Source organism: Dermacentor andersoni, chromosome 3, assembly GCF_023375885.2.
Source record: "Dermacentor andersoni chromosome 3, qqDerAnde1_hic_scaffold, whole genome shotgun sequence".
In the NCBI taxonomy this organism is placed as follows: Eukaryota; Metazoa; Arthropoda; class Arachnida; order Ixodida; family Ixodidae; genus Dermacentor; species Dermacentor andersoni.
The window spans coordinates 184,092,403-184,117,556 of record NC_092816.1 but is presented as its reverse complement, the minus strand read 5'-3'; the positions used below and the strand labels follow the sequence as shown (position 1 = coordinate 184,117,556).

The following is a 25,154-nucleotide window of genomic DNA, read 5'->3' as shown; positions in this document are numbered from 1 at the left end:
ATCAACCAGCGGGGACTCAAGCGACGAAGCTTCAGAAGCTATTGGAGGTGAGCTCCACCCCTGGGAAAGCTGGCACCACTGTCGGCGTGACGTGGCATGAGGGATCATGTGGACACAGCGGCCGCGTCTGCTGCTTCAGAAGCACCGAAGCGAGCTGAAAATGAAAGTTTAAAGTCTCAGCTGTGCTGCAGTTCTGATTAAGTGGTGAGGCTTTATCGCCTTGGGTGTCTGCTTGACAACGTTTGTAAGTAGTACTATAATAGGTGGTGGCTGCCTTTGGAGGCGTGCAGCATGGTAGGCTACTGTTTGGTGCCGCAGTGCCGGACGTACGCAATGGAGCCCGATGTCAGCCTTATTCACATGTAGCCGCTGGACAAGGGGCTGTGTGAAGCTTGGCTCACACAACTTAGAACCGACAGACAGCCATCAGCTGTAACTCAGGTATGCAGCGAGGAAGGTTTCTGCTACGGCGTTCGAACTGCGATGTTCGGTCAGTAGCAGAAAACGCGTACTGAGATGCTCGCCCGCGCCCGCTGCCTGGCTAATGCCATGACGGTTTGGTCTATGAACTTGTTGATGCTGGATACTGGCAAGTTTACTGGAACGGAAAGGGAGCAGTAAGATGCACATTAAAAAATGGCATGGCATATGGTCATGTTTGTGTTATGAATTAATGCACTGGATTACGAAAAAGAAGCAGAGGGAAATCGCACGCTAAGAAGACCGATAAACATACAGTGCAATGCAACTTGAGAAATAATATTGAAATGTCCAAGAATTTAGAAGACAAAAAAAAAGATTGAATCGTCGCGATGGCACATCACAGTCGCCGTAGGCGTCGAAGTCTCTATAACGAAATTATTTTTGAATAGCTCTGATAGCGTCCACACAACAATGGTTGCTAGTGTACTCTCACATGCTCATATGCTGCTGCCTAAAGCCCACGGCACAGTGCGAAAACGCGCTCACAGCGAAAGCAAAACATTGTGCGCGGACATGCATGCAGACGCACACTCGTTCTCTGTGAACCCATGCGATCGCTGCATTGAGGCTTCATTCTGTTATGTTCCATTTGATTATACAGACAACCCACTATAAGAACATATTTAACATAGTTTACTCTCAGCGTTTGCCTACCTTTCATGCTAGAAGCTGGTTTGGGAGACTCCATCACGGCGACCGCACGCAGTGGTGACCACTTTACGTATTCGATAAAGAGATAGCGTCTGTAAATGATTCTGTGCTTTCAGTTTGCCCAAGATTATTATATAGACAGTCAAAATCTTCCCTCGTTTTGAGAGTGCTTACATAAATGTCCAGGAGGGCTGCCGTGTCGTGTTTTTATTGAGCGCCATAAACCAAACCTATGAGGAGTGCGCCGCGTGATCCCTCATACTACGCAAGGGAGGCGCTTCCGACAGATAGCAACTCCGTAAGTCATCCCCCCCAATAGTGTATTCAAGCAAGCTTTTGACATGTTTCGGCTGCCGGGCAAGAGGCCGAAAGCTGTGCATTTCGTCGTTGATGACGTTTGCCAGTATTCGGATGAAGAGGTCGCAAGGGCTCCTTTTCAGAATTTGGCATTTCAACAGCCTTTACTTTTGTTGATGAAATGCAGTTTTGAAGGTACTTCACGCTGTCTCGGTGTGTGGCCACCGAATTGATCGCGGGCTTCGCTGCGTCTCCTTTGTTTCCTACACACAAGCACAGTGGACAAGAGAAGCAGACTTACGTGCATTGTGACTTCCATTAGAATGGAGGAGGCTAAAAAGAAACATGAAACTTCTAAACACAATGCGCGTGCAAGTTCAAGCCGAAAATGCTGAAAATGAGGGGAATGCTGGGCACTTTCGGAAGCGGATGTGCACTAGCACGCCGTGCCAATTGCCCTGGTGGGAGTGCCTGTGTTTCATTCTGTTGCCCTCTGCCGTAGCGCAGTGCTCTGGTGCAGAGTTCGTTGGCCACTCCGAATCTGCCATTGGAATTCACCAATAGTCCCCGGCGAGAACCATACAACACAAACATGGGGAATTGGCTTATGTGTACAGTTGAGCCCACTTACTATAACGATCCCAGACATAACGATTTATTGGTTACAACAACATTTCACTGCATTTGTGATTTTCTGATCCTGCCTATTAAACCTACATCAATATATAAAGAATGTTTTCAATGCGCTGTGCTGTTACAACAAACAATTCAAACATGCTCGTGGTAATAGGAGGGCGACCATTAACTTGCAAAATATAGAAGCACAGCCGAACTGGTTACACGGAAGTGCACTCCTGGCTCCAATCCAACCGCAATGAAGATAGGAGGGAAGTCACTCACTTTCCACCATGCTAGGGTATCATGCTTTCAAGGCATGTCCCCGTCGTATTCTGGGCAAAGCAGTACAGCGTACGGTGACCTCAGAGATGGCACTACCACGTACGCTGTTGCCATCTCTGAGGTCACGGCAGTGGCACTGTTCACACAGATCTCTGTACAGCATCATGTGCGCTGATTCACTTTGGACAATTTGGACCAACAGCCGCTGAAGCGTTGCTACCTTACCGTTGTTTTCAGTATTCACGCAGCCCGAGGCAACGTGAACACGGCACGATGCACCGCTGCCACGCAATGTTATAGAGTCTGTGATTACTATGCTGTTAGCCGTTATCAAGAGATCACAGTTTGTTGATGCTTAATTCACAATGGTGTTGTACACGATGGCGCTCTACCAAGGTTCTACCACTGTGGTTCCATCTTTCAAACTTCGGTTCATACTTTTTCAACTGAAGTAACAGAAAGCGTAACTTTGCGGCTCCGGGCCCGCGTGTGGCTTATGCTGCAGCTGTAATGGCAAGACCTTTGCAATATATCACCATGCCGAAGTAGTTTAATTCCACTTCCAACCAGCTAGAATGCTTAGTTATCGTGTGCAGAATCCATTCGTGTCCTGCTGATAGTAAGATAATACACCATATACCGCTCATAGCATAAGGCGCTGGAATCGTGAATGTCTGCACTATAAGCAGTGCCACACTATAACCAAAAGAAGTTTTCAAAGGCTGCACAAGTGCAAAACATGTACACCAAGCTGCTACATGTATCCGAAAATCGGAAGCGTGCGACCGGGAGATTTCCATCTGTTAAAGAGCAATAAAAGATTAACTATGTCCAAGCACCTGTGGTCGTCGCATGAAGCAGACAAATAATAATTTAAAAAAGAAACAGTGACAGAAATTTCAGATGCAGTACAGTGTCTTGGACTGATCACCGTATGTGCGGTGTCGAAAACATGGCGACGGCAGACCGAATTGGCGCCACTGAAGTGTTGCCCGTGCCTTCACTTTCGCTACTGGGACGGTTTCTCTGCTTTCCAAGTGTCATAAAGTCATAGTAATGCGTTTCATTGACTCGGCCCCAAACCATAACTGAGGTCGCCGACTCATGACAAGGCGCGCTGGTTAGGCATAGCTAGCGGCAGTGTCAAGTGACATGCCATCACAGGAAGCTCGCCCTTGATATGTTTGTAGCCTTAGACGATTACGTATAGATTAGGCATGTAGTGACACACATGGGCTGAACTGATGGCAGCATGTGCAAAGTGGAGTTTGGTTTCTCGGGCAAGCAGCCGCGCCAACCAACTACTGTGAATGCCTACCAAGTTTGTATGTTCGCGCACTGGTAGGAATGGGAAGCTCACAAGGGCACATAAAGGCTAACAGCTCCGAACCCTGCTCCCAACTAGATTTGCAGAACGCCATGTAAACAGACAGCAGTCAGGGTGGCATGTGTGATATCTGCCCGTCACGATGACGCGCATCGCAATGGATGCACAGAAACTGAAGCCACATTCAGTGCAGAGCCCACAGCTGATAAGCACCCGAGCAAAGGCTTCTTCATCAAATGGGCAATTACCACACATCCGCATCGCACAGCCGCCGCTTTTCAAATAAAGCTTGTATTGACTCACAAGTTTCGTTTTCGGTCTGCTCACGCAAAAATCCAGTTGCTTCCAGAGCAGGGCAGCTTGATGAGCTGGCAGCTGCGCCGGTGTCGAAGTATATGTCATTAGCAAGGATTCTGCAACCAATCGGAGCCATTTCACTTCTGCTGGGGAGGAAAAGGGCAGGAAAGGGTTTCGTGTGCGCTGCACCGGTTTTGTTTCCATTCAATTCATTCTCGCAGAACGGATGGGACGGCCACGCATTGTGCGCTCCCCTGAGGAACTGGCAGCATTCGACGAGTGATGGTGAGAACTTGCCCGTGAGAGGGCTCGCTGCCGGCGCGCCGATCCAGCTGTTAAGGCCTAAATATATCCCGACATAATGTGAGTGCATGCACACGTTACGTCACGTTGGCGAGAACAACAGCATCTATAGTTCAACCAATGGTTCGACGCACTGGTGCCGCCAACGTAACCAGACGCGGCCAACATGCTCCAGTGCGCGGGCAAGCGTCGTTAGACGCAGGGTGAGTCTAATGGGAGCACCCAGCATCTAACGATGCTCGCCCACATGACGATAACGTCTAACTATAAACATGCTTTTAGAGCCGCCCGAGCCCAGACATTCGGACAGCAACGAGAAGATCCCGAGCTGAAGGAGAGGGAGGCCAAAGCAATCAGGCGCTGTTACCTATGGGTTATTTAACCCTGACTAAGGTCAGGTGCACGCAGGACAAGCTTCGCTTGCCCCCATTTTCTGGTAGGGGAAGGGTTTGTAATTTTCTTTTTTTTTTTTTTTCATTTGCTCTGGATCCCCCCTCTTATCGGCCGGCCACCTCATTGAGAAGCATGCTCGCTACTGCGCTTGTCTGGAGGATACTCCTGCAGAAGCCACAATATGTCTCATGCAATTCTTCTGCAAGTGGTATGCGTGTGCATGGAGTTTTATGGGCCGATAAAGGAGTCAGAAGAGGCCATGTTATAGCTGGTTCTGCACCATAAATGGTTATGTTGTGAAATTGTCCAAGCTGTATGTCGCAAGCTGTCACAGAAACAATGACGGCGATTGTGCTTGTAGTTTCAATATAGCCGTTGATCAGAACCAGCTGAGTGCCATATTGAAATACCTATGCCGACGCATATTGTGCTTTAGAGAATGTTTTTCACAAAAACTTTCAGTTACGGGAAAGCACCAAGCACAGAAATTAGGTACTGAAAGGTAGACTTTTCACAAAAGTGGTGTCAAATCGTAACTGCTGATGCCAGCTTGAAGGGCGAGTTTACATAAAATTAGCTACTGATACAACAACTACTTTTCAAGGAACTGTCAAGTGTGTTATAGATTGGTTCGACTGTATAGCCACCGATACTACTGCTACAAATGTTCTGGTTAATGCCTCTGGCTCTTTTCTCCACTGAATTATGCAAAGAAACAACGAACACAAACTAAATATTCTCACTCCAACAAATACATGCCTTCAAGAGCATCATTCTTCGAAGAAAGTGAATAGCTTAGTACTAGAAGGGTTTAGCTATTTGCTTACACTGACAATTACTGCCGATGGTTTCTGTATAGTTTTCTCTGTGCAAGGCATTGGTGCTTAGTTTTTATCGGTGACGTTTCTCACAGGTCCTGCCCGTTTCTTCTTGATCTCTCTCCCTGCAGGGCTTTGTTGTTTTTCTCCCTCTACCTCGGTGCTTCCACACAGCGTCGACGTTGATCAAAGAGTGCCAAGACCAGGGTGGACCTCAGTGAGCAGCCCTTCGGTGGGGAAAGAACCCTGGTGTGTGCAGTCCCAGCCCCGAAAGAGCGGATGGCCCCTGCAATGATGCAGGAAAGACTCGCAGGGCTTAGGCGAGGGACAGCCCGGCCACCAACACAGTAAGGGACACACGTGCCTGGCGCCACCAGCCTGCGCTGCCTGTCGATGTGATAACGAGCTGGCGCTCGGCCACAATGAGGACGGCGGATCAAGATTGTTTTGTCCCGCCAGCTTACCTCGACAGCAGACTGGCTTGCGTGCTTCAATAAACTCCCGCCTCTCTCCCTTTTTTTTTACTGTTAGCACTCGTGTGTGAGGTATCTTATTTTGGGCACACAGTAGCGCACTCGACAGAACACGACATGACCAGGAAAATAACCTGGCCATGGGGGTAGACATATTCAAGGTCTGGAAAAATTGTTAGTTCAAACTCTGGTTAACCAGTGCCTTGTTAATTCTAAGGGGGCCTAAAAATGGTGCGTATGAATCAAAGTTACGAGAGCCCCTCATACAAAGCTATGCTTGCAATTAGAGATCTTGTGGAAAAAGTTTAACCTTAGAGCATTACTTGGCTCATTGTGCAACCCTGCTGTCATCATAGAGCGATAGCAGAAAGACTGAACACAAATTAAGTAGTCTTCATTTTTTAAAAATGCGGCCACAATGAGGATTTGATCATCTGCCCCACTGTCACTGCTGCCACTTCATAGCCAAGCGCACTAACCACTGCACCACTGTTGGAACTTTTCTTGTGTGTGTGGGAAACAAAACTGAAGACATACTACAGAGTGGACACGCTCAAAACTCTGGCAAACACACACATGCCTCCAACACGTGCATCCAGTCTGGAGGAAGTTCCTGCGCAGTGTACACACTTCTCATATAAGCTGCACTTCGGCAAAAGAAGGATCTTTTAGACTGCGGGCTTTTGGCATGGCGATCACACAGTCTACATCTCTATAGGCTGTATAAACCCAGTACTATGAGCATGTCGTAGGGAAGAGCGCCAGTAAGCTTAAACGATAGAAACCTAATTGAGTATGGAGTGATGTCAATGTCCTTTCTAAGCATTCGTTGGAGAATGTCTAAAAAAAATGCAGCATCCCTACAATCTATGAAAGGGTGATCTATAATCTCGGCACGTGGACGGAGTCGACAGTTCGTTGACCACGACACAAAGCAGCCCCTCGAATTTAACCAAGTTTTAACACGGAGTGTTTCCGAATGCAATGTAAAGAAAAACGTTTTTACTCCAGGAGGTGTTGAGTGGCCCATGGTACTTTGGCAGGCCACTGTTGCAACAGTCAACAGCGATGAATATCTTCGAGGTTGTGCACATGGTTGGACTCTGCCTGGCGGGCGATTCACTAGATGGTGCATGACAGAAGGGGCGCCACTGTTGGCGCTATGGAGTCCTCATCACCTGCAACCACTCGCTGTGCCTTTCGCATTCTCAGGGGCTTGGGCGGTGAACATTGTTTCGCTGCAGCAGCTCGCCTCGCGCATTTCACTGTGTTGTGATGGTCTCATACTTCATCGCACGTCATTGGCAACATAACTCAGCGACACACTCAGCGACAAGTAGTGCTCTCACATTTACACATAAGAATTTCCCCCATAGTTTTTTGCCAATTCTGCTGCACACTGTGTGTGATTCACTCTCAAGAAATGTTTTGCATGGAAAGAAAAATTAATGCAGTTCCCATTTTTATCACCCGAAATGGAATGCTGGATTGTATCATTCAATTAACTTCCACAAAATGTTGACCATGAGTGAACCTACCTATTTTTGGCCTCCGCCTTAGCACAACAAAGGGTCTGCACTGTTCTGCACTATGGATGCCTGACCAACGAACAAGAGAGCATTGCGAGCATTCCAGCAGCCTGTTCCTGTGTTGCCTCGGAAATGGTCGCCTACTTGCGAGGCATGTCGGTGACCGCCGCAATCTACTCTATGGACACCTTATAGTGCAGTAGGCTTCCCTAAATTCAACTTAGGTTAATTCAATTCCAGCCATAGGCCAGCACCCATACTTGTCTATGGGCCCAGACTTCAATTATTTTGATCCTAAAATTGGAGTTCACGGATAATTCGAACTTGACCAGTCAACACGCATGCATGCTACCCCTATGGTGACCCCAGTGGCGACCCCTTTAGTGGCAGCACGTGTCTTGATAGGGCTTAGGGTTTTGTGAATGCGTTGAACTCGCGTCATCTCTCGTAAAAGACTCCTATTTTTGGCCATCCGTAGGAAGATTTTCGCATGATAAAGATAGCTCAACATATTTAATAAGGTCCGATTCTAAAGCGTGCCTTTCTTAAAAAAAGGAAACTGGGCCAAAATTTTTCTGCGCAACGCAATTGGCCGTGAAACCAAAACTGTTCCACATGCACACACAACAATTGGGGCAAAGCTACCTTAATAAACAGTAATTAATGCAGAAAGTTAGGGCTAGTTGGTGTTGATGCAGTTGCCGAGACACAGTTACTAGCGCAAACAAGACTAACAGAAAAAAGTGGGACAGGCACTAGCACTCTATCCTGCACACTAGCGCCCTGTCCTGTCCCACTTTTTTCTGTTAGTCTTATTCGCGCTACTAACTATATATGTTTCAGTAACTCAACAAAACTGGCCGCCTTTGTATAACAATTCTTAAAAAATTGGGTGTGCATTAAACTTCTACTTTGTTTAGGAGCTTTAATGTCATTTCTACCCAAGTTTATATCTATGAATACATACTATGAACATTTAGACAGTGGGTGTGCATTTGATTCAGGGGCATGTTAGAATCGGGGGAAATACTGCCAAACAAATCGGCAGTGTGTTTTGCCTTTTTTCCTGCATCGTTTAATTCTATCAATTTTGTCGGTACCATCATCATCATCAGCCTAGTTACGCCCACTGCAGGGCAAAGGCCTCTCCCATACTTCTCCAACTACCCCAGTCATGTACTAATTGTGGCCATGTTGTCCCTGCAAACTTCTTAATCTCATCCGCCCACCTAACTTTCTGCCGCCCCCTGCTACGCTTCCCTTCCCTTGGAATCCAGTCCGTAACTCTTAGTGACCATCGGTTATCTTCCCTCCTCATTACATGTCCGGCCCATGCCCATTTCTTTTTCTTGATTTCAACTAAGATGTCGTTTACCCGCGTTTGTTGCCGAACCCAATCTGCTCTTTTCTTATCCCTTAACGTTACACCCATCATTCTTCTTTCCATAGCTCGTTGCGTCGTCCTCAATTTCAGCAGAACCCTTTTCGTAAGCCTCCAGGTTTCTGCCCCATACGTGAGTACTGGTAACACACAGCTGTTGTACACTTTCCTTTTGAGGGATAGTGGCAACCTGCTGTTCATGATTTGAGAATGCCTGCCAAACGCACCCCAACCCATTCTTATTCTTCTGGTTATTTCAGTCTCATGATCCGGATCCGTGGTCACTACCTGCCCTAAGTAGATGTATTCCCTTACCACTTCCAGTGCTTCGCTACCTATCGTAAACTGCTGTTCTCTTCCGAGACTGTTAAACAATACTTTAGTTTTCTGCAGATTAATTTTCAGACCCACCCTTCTGCTTTGCCTCTCCAGGTCAGTGAGCATGCATTGCAATTGGTCTCCTGAGTTACTAAGCAAGCAATATCATCAGCGAATCGCAAGTTGCTAAGGTATTCTCCATCAACTTTTATCCCCAATTCTTCCCACTCCAGGCCTCTGAATACCTCCTGTAAACATGCTGTGAATAGCATTGGAGATATCGTATCTCCCTGTCTGACGCCTTTCTTTATAGGGATTTTGTTGCTTTCTTTGTGGAGGACTACGGTGGCTGTGGAGCCGCTATAGATATCTTCCAGTATTTTTACATATGGCTCATCTACACCCTGATTCCGTAATGCCTCCATGACTGCTGAGGTTTCGACTGAATCAAACGCTTTCTCGTAATCAATGAAAGCTATATATAAGGGTTGGTTATATTCTGCACATTTCTCTATCACTTGATTGATAGTGTGAATATGGTCTATTGTTGAGTAGCATTTACGGAATCCTGCCTGGTCCTTTGGTTGACAGAAGTCTAAGGTGTTCCTGATTCTATTTGCGATTACCTTAGTAAATACTTTGTAGGCAACGGACAGTAAGCTGATCGGTCTATAATTTTTCAAGTCTTTGGCGTCCCCTTTCTTATGGATTAGGATTATGTTAGCGTTCTTCCAAGATTCCGGTACGCTCGAGGTTATGAGGCATCGCGTATACAGGGTGGCCAGTTTCTCTAGAACAATCTGACCACCATCCTTCAACAAATCTGCTGTTACCTGATCCTCCCCAGCTGCCTTCCCCCTTTGCAAAGCTCCTAAGGCTTTCTTTACTTCTGGCGTTACCTGTGGGATTTCGAATTCCTCTAGGCTATTCTCTCTTCCACTATCGTCGTGGGTGCCACTGGTACTGTATAAATCTCTATAGAACTCCTCAGCCACTTGAACTATCTCATCCATATTAGTAACGATATTGCCGGCTTTGTCTCTTAACGCACACATCTGATTCTTGCCTATTCCTAGTTTCTTCTTCACTGTTTTTAGGCTTCCTCCGTTCCTGAGAGCCTGTTCAATTCTATCCATATTATAGTTCCTGATGTCCGCTGTCTTACGCTTGTTGATTAACTTAGAAAGTTCTGCCAGTTCTATTCTAGCTGTAGGATTAGAGGCTTTCATACATTGGCGTTTCTTGATCAGATCTTTTGTCTCCTGCGATAGCTTACTGGTTTCCTGTCTAACGGTGTTACCACCGACTTCTATTGCGCACTCCTTAATGATGCCCATGAGATTGTCGTTCATTGCTTCAACGCTAAGGTCCTCTTCCTGAGTTAAAGCCGAATACCTGTTCTGTAGTTTGATCCGGAATTCCTCTAGTTTCCCTCTTACCGCTAACTCATTGATTGGCTTCTTGTGTATCAGTTTCTTTCGTTCCCTCCTCAAGTCTAGGCTAATTCGAGTTCTTACCATCCTGTGGTCACTGCAGCGCACCTTGCCGAGCACGTCTACATCTTGTATGATGCCAGGGTTCGCGCAGAGTATGAAGTCTATTTCATTTCTAGTCTCACCATTCGGGCTCCTCCATGTCCACTTTCGGCTAACCCGCTTGCGGAAAAAGGTATTCATTATCCGCATATTATTCTGTTCTGCAAACTCTACTAATAATTCTCCTCTGCTATTCCTAGAGCCTATGCCATATTCCCCCACTGACTTGTCTCCAGCCTGCTTCTTGCCTACTCTGGCATTGAAGTCGCCCATCAGTATACTGTATTTTGTTTTGACTTTACCCATCGCCGATTCTACGTCTTCATAAAAGCTTTCGACTTCCTGGTCATCATGACTAGATGTAGGAGCGTAGACCTGTACAACCTTCATTTTGTACCTCTTATTAAGTTTCACAACAAGACATGCCACCCTCTCGTTAATGCTATAGAATTCCTGTATGTTACCAGCTATTTCCTGATTAATCAGGAATCCGACTCCTAGTTCTCGTCTCTCCGCTAAGCCCCGGTAACACAGTACATGCCCGCTTTTTAGCACTGTATATGCTTCTTTTGTCCTCCTAACCTCACTGATCCCTATTATATCCCATTTACTACCCTCTAATTCCTCCAATAACACTGCTAGACTCGCCTCACTAGATAACGTTCTAGCGTTAAACGTTGCCAGGTTCATATTCCAATGGCGGCCTGTCCGGAGCCAGGCATTCTTAGCACCCTCTGCAGCGTCGCAGGTCTGACCGCCGCCGTGGTCAGTTGCTTCGCAGCTGCTGGGGACTGAGGGCCGGGGTTTGATTGTTGTGTTCATATAGGAGGTTGTGGCCAAGTACTGCACCAGGGTGGCCAATCCTGCTCTGGTGAGAGAGTGCGTTACCGGTTCTGGTCACCGGGATCAGGCCGCACTCCAGGCCTGTTTGTGCAATTTTCTCAACACACGGTTTTTTTTTTTTTTTGTATTTTCCGGTGGAGAATTGCGCGGCACCGGGATTTGGATCACGGTCCTCTTGCACTGGAGACGGATACTCTACCGTCCCCGTAGGAGTTAAATTAAAAATTTATTTATGGGGTTTTACGTGACAAAACCACTTTCTGATTAGGCACGCCGTAGTGGAGGACTCCGAAAATTTCGACCACCTGGGATTCTTTAACGTGCACGTAAATCTAAGTACACGGGTGTTTTCGCATTTCGCCCCCATCGAAATGCGGCCGCCGTGGTCGGGGTCCGATCCCGCGACCTCGTGCTCAGCAGTCTAACACCGTAACCACTGAGCAACCACGGCGGGTCCCGCAGGAGTTGTACGCCTCATTTAACCTACAGTGGTGCCCTATTTGATCAGTCAAGGTGGACCAATCTGAGCTCGGTTATACCGCATGGATGGCACTCGGCTAGAGAACCTGGTATTTATGACCTGCACATGTGAGGCCATACATGCCATACATACCATCAGTGAGGGTCAAATTGATGGAAGCCAACTGTATAACTATAGTGGAGAGAGTGACGTGCCCGGCGTAACACGGTGACGCAATCACTAGAGTTACTGTACACGGGAACATTAGCAATCGCCTAAGGCACTTCTTCCACTTTCTGTCTCGACACCCCTCTCTTTCCCAGCTCTTTCTGATAATAACGCATAACATTAAGTACCCTTGAATGGTCCGTACTATAAGGCCAGTATTGCATAGGATGTGCATGAACGTTCGATTCGCTGTTCGGGCCAATCGAGACCGGCATGTGTGAAAGGGCACTCATGCTAGAAGTGGGGATGCATTGATAGCATACTACTGCCGTGCACGATTGTAGGTGCGCAATGTGAGGCGTGGACGCCTACGAGAGCACCTTGGGCGGAGGGCGCCAGCATGAAGTCTCGAGCACTCAACATATTCGCTAATAATCAACAATGACTTGCTGCCGTTTTACAGCGCTGATAAAACATCCGGCTACCGAAATGGGTGAGTAAAGTCGCTGCTCTTCGTGCCTCGAAGCGCACAACTCTATAGCAATGGTGCAGGCGGCATTAGAGCTGCAGCAGTAATAAGCAGCGAGCCTCCCCTCCTAGTAAGATGGTGCAATCTAGCTCAGGCACATGCTACCGCATTCTTTTTTTTTGAATTCACAGACCGTAAATATATAATGACCTCAAAATTTTATTAATAGCCATTGGACTTCTGAAATTAGAATGACTAAGCTTTGTAGATTTCCCATGCATATGTGCTACATGTAACTGCTTTCTTTTTCATCATATTTTGAATATTTTTATCGTTGCAGAAATGAGAGGTAAAACGTGGCAGTGCCTTTGCAGTTGCCACTTTTTTTGCCCAGCTTTTTCTCTAGAGTTAGTACACTAACCAGCGGCACGGTCGCCGGATAAAAAAAGGTGTGGCTTTCCGCGTGCTTCAAAAACAGTGTCATCCACCCCGGAGCCACCAGTCGGAGAGTGTCGTCCGGAATCGGCACAGAAAATGCGTCGGGAACGCGCTTGCGAACGCCGCCGCCCGTAGAAGCCCATTCCCAACAGCTAGTGCCATTCAGTCCAGCCAAGCGGCCAAGAATCTGCTCCCATTGCGGCCCGCCTGAAGCAGCAGGCCACACCTTTTTTTTTTCTTTCTTTTTTTTTTACCAGCAGCCATGCCAGTGGTGTAGCGAAAAATTTATTTCATCGGGTTTCTCCGCCGACCACTGCCACTCCTCTGAGAGAGATAAGGGGGAGGACTCAGAGAGAGAGAAATGAAGGAGGGGGAGGAGTGGTAGTGGTAGGCGGACACTTTGCTTAACTTCTGACAAACATTTTTCATTGCTAAGGCGTGCAGCCACTTCACATCAAATTATGCTATCATCCTTATGCTACCTTTAAAAATGATGATATCAAAAGAACTAACATTTCATTTACAAATTGATGCATTTGCAAATGGATGTTGATGACCTAGTTGGTACATATGACTTGGAAAAATGAACAGCACTAAAAACGAGGCGAAACAAAAACGACAGTGCACTGTCGTGTGTCGTCTTGTTTGCAGCCCAGACATGTCCCAGGTAGCACAAAAGAAATACAGAACATTTTTATAACGTTTAACTGAGACAATAAAAATGATTTGAAGAAGACACGAGTAAGACAACTTCGTCGTTAAAATGTTGTATATGTCTGCTAATGTTCAGCTTAATTGCTTTTTTCAGACGATCTAAAACAGCTCTTCAAAACGTATTTGAAAAGCTGATCTTGAAATAGGATTGAGAACAACACAATTAATCCCTTTGCCAGGCCTCTCCATATGATTTCTAAATGCTTTAAGACGTCAAAAAGCTGGTCTAGAAGCAGTCTTGAAAGGTTTACGATAATCTGAAGCTTGTTTTCGCGGTTTCTAAATGAGTCGAAGCGTCGGTCTCTAGTGCTACTGAGCTCCTGGCGCAGTACCAAGCACTGTAGCCCTCGACCAAGTCACAAGAAAAGGAACATGTCCACAAAAATGAATCCGCAATGCCGCCTTTGGTATGCAGCAACGATATTTACAACCAAAATGGGAATGACATTCCCACTGAGAAATGGGCGCGTCTTGAAAATTGGCCAGGCCAGGGCTTTTGTGCCGAGGGCGCATGGAATGAGCATATCACAAAGCAACACTTTATTGCAAAAATATTGCTTAGGCAAGGTTTGAGCAAAATATGTGAGAAATACAAAGTAAACCAAATTAAAAGCACATCAAAAATGACTAAAACTCCCAGAAACAATTCTTAATAGACTAAATTGATCAACAATGACTAGAACATGCATAAACGAAATTTGTAAGTACACATACAATGATGAACATCAAGAACGCGAAGTGTGCTAAAGTTTCTTGTTTTGCACAGCAAAGAGCACATGCTATCAGATGAAAAGACTATGGTTAGTATTTGGAAATTGATGTCACAGCAACTGGAAGAAGCAGAATGAAAATGTAATATTGAATCGCATGGTAGTGGCATACAAGCAATGTTAGCAATAATCTAGAAGCTTGAAAAGAACACAAAAAGGAATAACACATACCACCAAAAATCAATCCTGTGATAAAAAACCAAACAACGGGAAGTTAAAATCGAAAAAAATTGCCTGTATGCATGGTACATCAAATATAGTAATCGTGAAAGAACTAAAAGAACCATAAAACTAAAAAACAACAATCAAGTAAAAGATAGTATAGAATGCTCAAACGAGAAAATCTGTGTAACAAGTGAGGACCACTATAATGCAGAGTACGATGAGACTGAGTAACGCTACAAAACTAAAACAACCTTAGTACTCTAGTTCATGAGAAATGTATGTGCAAGCATCATTATTAGAAACTTGTCTAAACCTGGAAATTAACTGGGATGCAGAGGAAGCTGCGTTTCAGTAACGAAGGGAGCAACGGTCATAATATATACGAACCGGTTTATAGAAACAGCATTGTGCAAAAGGCAGATATGTATAACTCTCGCAAAAACAGGCATAAGGTCGCAATGAATCATTTGCAAACCCATGAATACATTAGTACACTTTGCACGCATCTCCAGTCTCCTAAAGTAAATAAAAGAAATTGGCTCGCCATCCCAGCCCAGCGAAAGTGGATGTCCAGCGAAGCTGTTTAATACTTCCACTACAACTGCTGTGGGGGTATGCAATGCTTTACTGCTTTAGAGTGATATGGTAATTTTGACAGCACGCCGCCGCCCGTAGCGGGGCTGCAACAACGCTGAAATCAGGTGCTAGGCTGATTATTCCATACACAGAGCTAGAGACGTCACTTTCCACGTTGCAAGCTGCCATCGCCGCGGCTGCTTGCGCAGCAGTAATCGCTACCAGGGGAGGCATGCGGGTAGCACTACGTGCTTCGCATTGTTACCAGGCGCACCTCATCATCAATTATGTGGCTCGGATGCTTGCTTTGCATTTGTTTTTTACTGAAAAGTATGCTGTTCTGTATGCTCTATCTGTGATTCCAAAGAATGTATGCATTGTGCGCTTCACTTTGCTGACGCCTCTGCCATATGGGCTTACGAGCCATCACTTTTGGCCAGGCACGTACGCAGGATTTTTTTCGGGGTGGGGGGGAGTACCTCTTACTACCAGCTCCAAAGTAACATTTCTATGCAAATGAGGGGGAGGGTACTTTTACTACTACAAATGTGAATAATCATTTGGCCATGCACTGCCGCCGCGATCGGCCCACATTTTTGGCAACGGACATGGACACAAAAAATTCCAACCAAGTTGGGGCTAACAGCTTCACTGTAAAAAGCACCCTGAATGACAAAAAGCTTTCACGCATGCAGCCCCGAGCAAATGCTTTACCAGTTCACCCCCACTTTCACATTAAAAAATGTTTGGCACACAGATCCAGGCAGAGTTCCATTGATGAACAGCTTGGGAGCACACCACTTTGTACTCTACAGTTCCACTGGCAATGGCACTGCCGTACATGCTGGTCCTTCAAATGTTTTCAATGTAGACACACTTGCTGCCCTGGACAGGTATGCCCAGATATTTGCAGTGGTGCTCCATTTCGTCATAGTGGACCCGAAATCTTGCACTACGCTGGTAGTTGAAATGTTTTGAATGCAGATGCAGTGGCTTCACAAGAACGACTTGCCCACATACCATCTCTGACACATGTATGCACTCACTCTTCACTTGGTAGCACTGAACTTTGTGTTCCCTCTCGGTGCGCTTGCCAGATAAGTGGGCAGGCCTCACACTCAAATTTTTGCAGCTTCTAAAGAAGCATACAGCGGCACACTTAAGCTACAATGTGAAAGATATGCTAGATTTTATGACTTATGAAAGTGGAATGAACATAAAATATGCAGCAACACTGTATCCAGATCATAAACATAAACATAACCAATGCTAACTATAAAAATGCATTGCGGAAATTGTTTTGAACAGGCTGTTCAATGAAATGGGCACATAATATGTAGATCCCACATGAAGTATACTAAGCATTTCAACTATGTAATGACAATGTAAATTGCCCTTCCTGTGCTAGAAGTCTCATTGCTTGCATTTCTTAAAATGATTTGGAGGACGTCCTTTAAAGCAGATGAGGGAAGATGCCCCAATGTATATATAGCCACATAGTCTCCCGCCTTTGACCAGGAGCCACTGTGTTTATGCCAGTGGACTGAATGAGAACGATCAGTTGGCACATTGCAATGAACTATGTACTTAAGGGATTATCATGTTTTATGTCACCTGCTTACGACCGCTCAAGACACCACGCTAAGTCACCAAGCATTAATCTGATAATGCTGTATTTATTGGCACACTGTAGCCTTGTAATCACATTTTCTACTAAGACCTCCAGGTAGGGGCCAATATATGCAATTAATCATGCACAACATCCACAACCACACGGCTAAAACTGCTGTGCAAATAACCCATATTACATGGACTCTAAGCAGCAAATGCTATGCACTTTTACCCATCAACTTACTTAATGAACTGCCATGCCTAATTAGAGGCTCCTCCGTTTGACGTATGCGTGGAAAACTGCTGCACAAGGATCAAGAACAGTGGCTGCCCTGTTGCACGGAGTGCACGAACAGCGCACAAATCGAAAAAACCGCGCGAGTGCTTCCGAACTACGAGTGTACACATGGCGCACACACAAACTCAGCAGCTGGCTGAAGCGAAGGCCGCGCAGCGTGGAGACCGGCACCAGTCACAAATAGCAAAATATAGTGATTACCTGGAGTAACAGGATAATTACCCCACGGGTATTCACGGCTCACGAATGCAGTATCCACTAGCGAGTTATACACAGAGTATATGCGGTATCCGATCGCGAACTGCAAAAACGATAACAATAACAAAGCTAGAAGCACCGCAATTTATTGCTAGCATTCAAAGGCACCGAAGAAAATAGAATTCAGCCGTCTCATTATGCTCATATCGCATGTATTAATTGCCAGCGCGAGTTAAATGCCTCTAATAAACTGTATATTATTGGCCTGGAAATGCACCACGCAGCAAAAAAGAATAACCTGATGTGTGTTTCTTTTTTAATATTGCTACGGAACAGTATTTGCGATCACGAAGAGGCGAGCAGTGTGATGACGACGACAATTAAAGGCTAGCGCGGGCTGTTGCCTCTCGGCCAAGCGTGGCGTATTTTCTTGTAAATTACTTGTATATGGCTTTTCGTCTGCGTCTTCCTACGTAACATATCTGGTGGAGGTGGACGTTCTCTGTACCTTGTCACGGAGCTTCGCAGTGGATGTTACGTCGAGCCTTCCTTCATGGCTCCCGGCGTCGACAACTCGACTCCACTGGTTCCGACACCTGCTGCCACTTCGACGACCTACATCACTCTCCCCGCTCCCCGTGATCCTGGCGTATTCTCGGGCAAAGATGGCGAAGACGTCGATGACTGGATCAGCCTGTATGAACATGTCAGCCGCAATAACCGGTGGGACCCTACTATCCTGCTAGCCAACGTAGTCTTTTACCTCGGTGGCACACCTCGAGTTTGGTTTCGGACACACGAAGATGAGCTCACCAGTTGGGATTCACTCAAGCAAAAGCTTCGAGACTTGTTCGGCAACCCCTACGGTCACCAACTTGCCGCGCAGAAGGCGCTTTCTGGCCATGTGCAGACGTCAGCAGAGCCCTATAGCTATGTTACGTACATTCAGGACGTCTTGGCTCTGTGCCGCAAAGTTGACGCACACATGACTGAGTCAGACAAGGTTTCCCACATCCTCAAAGGCATTGCCGATGACGCCTTCAACTTGCTCGTTTGCAACAACGTGGCGACGGTGGATGCAGTTATAAAAGAGTGCCGCCGCCTGGAACTCGCTAAAAGCCGACATATTTACCAACAGTTTGCCCGTCTGCCGAACACCCCAGCGACATCTTCCTGTGCCGACGCTCTTCGTCCCAACAACACTGCCGATGTTACCAGGATTGTCCGGCGTGAGATCGAGGCTGCCTATCCGGCTGCCTTCGACTCCAGTCCCACCAACCCATCTACAGTCATGGTTCCCCTGATGCAGGCAGTTTTTGTCCGCCAGGAGTTCGAAAACATGGGTTTTCACAATATCTGCTCGGCCCATAGCCACGATACCCGCCCGGCTTCTTCGATTCCGACCCGTCCCGCATCTTCTTACCCAGCACGTTTCCGCAACCCATCTGAATGGCGCAATGCTGACGACAAGCCCATTTGTTTTCACTGCCATCGAATCGGGCACATTTCTCGGCACTGTGGCAGTCGCTGGAGTTCCCCGACCCGGTCTACTTATACTGCCTACTCTCGCCCCCCAGGTGGCCCTTCTCGTCCCTATGCCGCACGCTCCGATAATGCCGCCGCTGGTTCTCCTGCACCGAACCGCCCCTATTGTCGTTCGCCTTCGCCCCAACGACGACAACCTCGCTCTCCCCAGCCCCGTCGCTCCTATTCGCCGACTCCCTTCGGACGCCGCTCCCAGCCGGAAAACTAGACGATGCAGCGCCTCGAGGTGACGCTGCATTGCTCCATACGCCGCCAAATCCTCTACTGACGTTGCCCACTCATCTGAACCTTCTTGACGTGCGAGTCGACGGTGTTCCTTATCTGTTCTTATAGACACTGGTGCGCATTTGTCGGTAATGAGCGCTGACCTTCGTAACCGGCTCAAGAAAATTATCACGCCCGCCACGACGCCTGTTGTCCGTGTCGCCGATGGCGGAACAGCCCCCGTAATTGGTATGTGTACCGCCCGCGTCTCCTTCGCCGATCGCTCAACAATCGTGCTATTCACAGTCATTGCCCACTGCCCCCACGACATCATCCTCGGCTTAGACTTCCTCTCCGCACATTCTGCTCTCATCGATTGCTCCGCCAGTACTCTCCGCTTTGACCTACCCGTTCTGGATCCCGCTGAATTAACCACACCCCAGTCGCCTCAGTTCCGTCGACTTCGTTCGCTTGCGACCTTCGGCACTGACTTACGTTGACTTAGTGTCATCCCTACCAGTCCCCGATGGTCTCTACATCGCGGCTCCTATGCAAGATGTCCTCCTTACACACGGGATATCAGTACCTCATACAGTTTTATCTATTACCGCGAATTGCGTCTGCCTGCCAGTGGTCAATTTTGGCTTGACGACACAAGTGCTGCCCCGCGGAATGTCTCTGGCCCAGCTTTGCTCATTCGAGGATCACTCAGTAGCATCTATTGCAGTAGACGACAATTCAGCCGATCCTCCTCTACCATCGCAGTCGGCAACTTGTACCATCGCCGACTTACAGAAAATGATTGCGCCCGACTTGCTGCCCGAGCGCGCTCATGAGCTCTACCGCGTTCTGTTTTCCTACCACGATATTTTTGACTTTAACGACCGTCCTTTGGCCCAAAATACAGCTGTTAAACATCGCATTAATACCGGCGATGCCCCTCCTATTTCATCGCCGCCCGTATCGAGTGTCACCGGCTGAGCGTCAAGTTATTCAAGCAGAAGTTCGCAAAATGCTTGCCAAGAACATTATTGAACCGTCATGTAGTCCATGGGCGTCACCTGTTGTACTGGTCAAAAAGAAGAATGGCTCATGGCGCTTTTGCGTGGACTATCGGCACCTTAACAGGGTTACCAAAGAGGACGTGTATCCCCTACCTCGGACTGATGACGCCCTTGACTGCCTCCACGGTGCTCGCTATTTCTCCTCTATTGACCTTCGCTCCAGCTACTGGCAGATTGCCGTGGACGATCTCGACCACGAGAAGACTTCTTTGTAGCACCCGACGGTCTTTATCAATTCAAAGTGATGTCGTTCGGTCTATTTAACGCTCCTGCCACTTTTTAACGCATGATAGACTCCCTTCTTCACGGTTTCAAATGGTCCACGTGCCTGTGCTACTTGGACGACGTTATAGTATTCTCCCCAACGTTCGCTACGCACCTCGAGCGCCTCTCAGCAGTCCTGGACGTTTTTCGTCGAGCCGGTCTGCAACTGAACGCATCGAAGTGCCAATTCGGCCATCGCCAGATTACCGTCCTTGAACATCTCGTTGACGCGAACGGAGTGCAACCGGACCCAGGCAAGATTCATGCTGTTACGCACTTCCCTGTTCCGAAGTGTGTCAAGGATGTGCGCAGCTTCATTGGCCTTTGTTCGTACTTCCGCCGTTTCGTGAGAAATTTCGCCGCCATAGCACGACCACTACCCGAGCTTTTGAAAAAAGACGCCCCTTTCCAGTGGGGCGATAACGAGGCCTCTGCATTCTCGCATCTAATCGACCTTCTCACAACGCCTCCCGTTCTGGCCCATTTCGATCCTTCTGCGCCTACCGAAGTCCGTACTGATGTCAGCGGTCACGGAATTGGCGCAGTACTGGCACAACGCCAGCGCGGCCACGTCCGTGTTATCGCTTACGCCAGCAGGCTCCTCTCACCCGCGGAGCACAACTATTCCATCACTGAGCGTGAGTGTCTGGCCCTAGTTTGGGTGGTTGCGAAATTCCGCCCATACTTATATGGCCGACCCTTTTCCGTTGTCACAGACCATCACGCGCTTTGCTGGTTATGCTCACTGAAAGATCCTACAGGAAGACTTAGTCGCTGGGCCTTACGCCTCCAAGAATATTCGCATACTGTCACCTATAAATCTGGCCGACTACACAAGGACGCTGACTTCCTGTCTCGCTACCCGGTAGACGAGCCTGACGACGCCGAAAGTAGTAGCGCCAACGGCATTTTCGCTGTGTCTGCCTTCGCTAACATCGCCGATGAGCAGTACCGAGACCTATCGCTGCGAGCACTCATCGAGCGTCTGCGCTCGATCTACACCTACCGACGCGTCCGTTCGCCGATATGTCCTCCAGGGCGGCATTCTGTATCGAAGGAACTTCCTCCCTGACGGCTCTGATCTTCTTGTCATGTCAAAACAGCTACGACAGACTGTGCTCTTTGAGATGCATGACGCACCCACTGCAGGACACCTTGGGGTAACCCGCACGTATACGACCGCGTCCGGCGCCGCTTCTATTGGCATGGTCCCGCTCGCTCCGTCCGACGCTCTGTTGCTGCCTGTGATCCCTGCCAGCGTCGGAAAACACCTCAGGTGCTACCTGCCGGTCATCTCCAGCTGATCACCGTCCCTGTGGAACCGTTCTTTCGTGTTGGATTAGACCTCCTAGGTCCCTTTCCCATGTCATCCTCTGGGAAAAAATGGGTAGCCGTCGCAACTGATTAGGCCACCCGATATGCTATCACGCGGGCTCTCCCTACCAGTTGCGCCACTGACGCCGCGGACTTTCTCTTGCGTGACATTATCTTGCTTCATGGCGCCCCGCGACAGCTGCTTACTGACCGTGGTGGAAACTCCCTCTCGAAAGTTATCGCCGATATTGTGCGTTCCTGCTCCTTTCAAAACAAGCTGACTACCTCATACCATCCTCAAACCAATGGCCTGACAGAGCGCGGTTAAACCGTACTCTTACCGATATGCTGTCCAAGTACGTTTCCAAGGACCACCACGACTAGGACATTGCGCTTCCTTACGTAATGCGGCGAGCCCGATACTTTACAGTAACGAACGGCATGCGCGTTATCAGCATGACATAGCATTCCTGAGAGGAAAGTAACGAGCGCAGCGTTTTCAAGAAAGGAAACGCGGGCAAGACAGATGACGATTATCGTTGTGTGGCAAATATACACTCCAAAGGGCGTAAACTTTAGAGTGTAGCCACACTTATGATATAAAATATTTTCGTTTCTTGTTGGGTAAATATAGATTGTTTCTTATTTATAATACAACTAAAGCAATCGCGTTTTAGAACGTTCTTTTTAAATTTTAATCTACACTCTTAAGCAAAATTACACCCTTTTGCCACACAACGATAATCGTCATCTGTCTTGTCCGAATTTCCTTTCCTTAACGCGGCGAGCCCGGTACTTTCCAGTGACGAACGGCATGCGCGTTATCAGCATGACATAGCATTCCCGACAGGAAAGTAGCGGGCGCGGCGTTTTCAAGAAAGGAAACGCAAGCAAGGCAAATGACGATTATCGCTGTGGGACAAATATACACCCCAAAGTGTGCAACCGTTTTAAGAGTGCTCTTAAACAAATGTACACCCTTTGGGGTGTATATCTGCCACACAACGATAATCGTCATCTGCCTTGCTTGCATTTCCTTTCTTGAATACGCCGCGCCCGCTACTTTCCTGTCGGGAATGCTATGTCATGCTGATAACGCGCATGCCGTTCGTCACTGGAAGGTACCGGGCTCGCCGCATTAAGGAAAGGAAATGCGGACAAGACAGATGACGATTATCGTTGTGTGGCAAAAGGGTGTAATTTTGCTTAAGAGTGTAGATTAAAATTTAAAAAGAACGTTCTAAAACGCGATTGCTTTAGTTGTATTATAAATAAGAAACAATCTATATTTACCCAACAAAAACAAAAATATTTTATATCATAAGTGTGGCTACACTCTAAAGTTTACGCCCTTTGGAGTGTATATTTGCCACACAACAATAATCGTCATCTGTCTTGCCCGCGTTTCCTTTCTTGAAAACGCTGCGCTCGTTACTTTCCTCTCAGGAATGCTATGTCATGCTGATGACGCGCATGCCGTTCGTTACTGGAAAGTATCGGGCTCGCCGCATTAAAGAAAGGAAATGCGGACAAGACAGATGACGATTATTGTTGGGTGGAAAATATACACCCCAAAGGGTGCAACTGTTTTTAGGGTGTAAGACGAATGCCTACACTCTTACACTCTTAGGAAAATTTACACCCTTTGGGGCTTATCTTGTTCCACAGCAATAATCGTCATCTGTCTTGCCCGCATTTCCTTTCTTGAAAACGCTGCGCTCGTTACTTTCGAGAATGCTCTGTCATGCTGCTAACGCGCATTCCGTTCGTGACTTGGAAGTACCGGGCTCGCAGCGTTAAAGAAAGAAATGCGGGCAAGACAGATGACGATTATTGTTGCGTGGTAAATATCCACCCTAAAGGGTGCAACTGCTTTTATAGTGTAGACAAAAGTACACCCTTTGAGGTGTATATCTGCCACACAACGATAATCGTCATCTGCCTTGCTTGCGTTTCCTTTCTTGAAAACGTCGCGCCCGCTACTTTCCTATCGGGAATGCTATGTCATGCTGATAACTCTCAAGCCGTTCATTACTGGGAAGTACCGGGCTCGCCGCGTTAAAGAAAGGAAATGTGGACAAGACAGACGACGATTGTTGTGTGGCAAAAGGGTGTAATTTTGCTTAAGAGTGTAGCCAATCCAGAACAAGATGGTCGCGTGCGACGAGGTGGCATTTGATTCTGCTAGAACAGAATATCAGCAAGTTCCAATTATTTTGTTAAAAGCTGTTCAACAGCTAGAATGAGCTTCTGTGTCATTTTTCTATGCATTACATTTTGTATCGTTAAAACCGCTGGCGGCGAGGCTACGTACTCATACAGCAAAGTGCGTTCCGTGAACGCACTCCGACCCTAGTGCAATCTACTGCGAGTAAACTCCGCTTGCGACGTTTAGACTTAAAAGTGCACTTAAAACTGAGTGCATTCTCTGTAGGTGCACTTAACTTGCCCGCTTGACAAGGGGTATTATAACTTGCCGATGGTCGCTAGACGTGAGGCCAGTGTCAAACCCCGATGCCGGACCTCCATCGGGTATCGAGGTCGGATCACCCGTTTTGCAGTCGGCCAGAGACGTCGGGCGGAATTTGTAACGAGGACTTTCTGGTGCTTGGTGCTTAGGATATTGGACAGAAAGTTTCTCTTAGAGAGAGAGAGAGAGAGAAGGGAAGACGGAAAGGCCGGGAGGTTAACCAGACTGAGTCCAGTTTGATACCCTAAAAAAAAAAGAAGACCATGAAATACCAGTCACATGGGATAAAAGGAGCCAAAACACAATCGACGAAGCTGAATCGCAAGCGTAACAGCACGGTGTGGTTCACGCAATGTTCTACGAGTACGCTGTAGCCCAAGGCAAGGAAACGGGACGGGCACTTCACCTGATCTCTTGCGCTACCGTACTCATAATGAACATTACCGAAGAGCCCGTTTGTCGGTTCTCTTGTCTGCAACATTCTTGCTAAACGGGAGGCTGAAATACCGCAGTGACGGCTGTCTAGAGTATATAGGCAATGTGCACAGATACGGTATTCCTGTGCCTTTCTTCGCATCCTGCAAAACTTGCTAGTTTCACGCATGACGGCCGATCCCGATGTCAGGCATCCAAAAGCAAGATTTCGTCTCTTTCGTCTTAATACTGTTGGGGACTCGGTGCTGGCACGAGTTGTTGCGAACTCAGCGCTGACACCCGTTGTTGCAATCGGGTCGCAAGCCCCAAGGGTAGCGTTGGCCTGGCGGCCTGGGGCACTGGAAGCATCCGAAGGTCCCGGCAAAGCATGAGTCGACTGGTAACAGAACAACTGGTTTATTCTAACATCGCAAAAGAGCGGGCGGTCAGGTCGACCGAAGTGA

General features: G+C 47.5%; 1 protein-coding gene across 2 annotated transcripts in view; it reads left to right on the top strand.

Annotated features, from left to right (window-relative positions):
• The window catches only part of pkaap (A-kinase anchoring protein pkaap), a 68,402-nt gene extending 62,403 nt beyond the window's left edge, over nt 1-5,999 (top strand). For both annotated transcript variants that reach the window (XM_050172749.3, XM_050172748.3), the window contains exon 14: nt 5,601-5,999. The gene's annotated coding sequence lies outside the window, so the exon portion shown is untranslated. The remainder of the gene's footprint in view (nt 1-5,600) is intronic.
• The last annotated feature ends 19,155 nt before the right edge of the window (nt 6,000-25,154 follow it).